The sequence below is a fragment of the Puma concolor genome, chromosome B2 (assembly GCF_028749965.1).
Source record: "Puma concolor isolate L17-30 chromosome B2, mPumCon1.1.hap2, whole genome shotgun sequence".
In the NCBI taxonomy this organism is placed as follows: Eukaryota; Metazoa; Chordata; class Mammalia; order Carnivora; family Felidae; genus Puma; species Puma concolor.
This window is the reverse complement of record NC_141671.1, coordinates 87,873,497-87,874,547: the sequence shown is the minus strand read 5'-3', so window position 1 is coordinate 87,874,547 and position 1,051 is coordinate 87,873,497.

Below are 1,051 nucleotides of genomic sequence, written 5' to 3'. Positions count from 1 at the left end.
AAGCAAGCTCCAGGCTCTGAGCTATCAGCACAGAGCCTCATGGCTCAAGTCCTGCACCCCAAGATCATGACAGGAGTCCAAGCAGAAACTCCACCGACTGAGCCACCCAGGCGCCCCATGGTCAGACTGTATTATAACAACAACACAACAATACAGTAACAACAATTTATAATTTACTGAACTTCTTTTATATTATTGGTGCTCTGATTAACTTCTACTATCTTCTCTAATCCTTACCAGTATCCTATGAAGTTGCCATTGGAGAGTAATTCTTGTCTTTCACTTTACAATTTTCTTTACCCTTGAGTATCTACTCTTTCTCGGAGAGAACAGTATTGGAGGGAATGTTGCTGGTCTCACTTCCATCCTATCCTTTCACTCATCTCTCCTCATGGAAAAAGAAAAAGTTGGGGCACCTGGATGGCTAAGTCTAGTAAGCCTCCAACTTTGGCTCATGTCATGATCTCATGGCTGAATTCAAACCCTGCCTCAGGCTCTGTGCTGACAGCTCAAACTGGGAATCTGCTTCAGATTCTGTGTCTCCCTCTCTCTCTGCCCCTCCCCCTCTTGCACTCTGTCTCTCTCAAAAATAAATAAAACATTAAAAAAAAAAAAAGGTGTTTCTGAGCAGCAAAACTAGAAGGGCCCAGCACATGTAGCATATAGTGTCTCCTCAAACCTTACGCATGACACATGTCCTTTCTCTCTTCTGTATGGAAAATGCTGAAAGTGCCCAACTTCTTTGCCTGGATGGAGAGGGAGTAATAAGGTATCTAATATTGACTTTAGAATTTAATCAGTGTTGTCTGATCTGGATTACCAAAATTAAAATGGTATTTTGAAGTCTAACTTACTCTGAGTATATATTTTATTTGGATCTAAACTTAAGTAATAAATATTAGTAGCCAGATTTTGGAGCTGGGAAACTGAGTTTCAGAGAGACTAAACCATGCTTAAGGCCATATAACTTGTAAATGGTGAGTTGGGGTTTAAAATACAGATCTCTCTGAACTTCTTGCTTTCATATTTTATTTGTAATCCCTCACTCCTT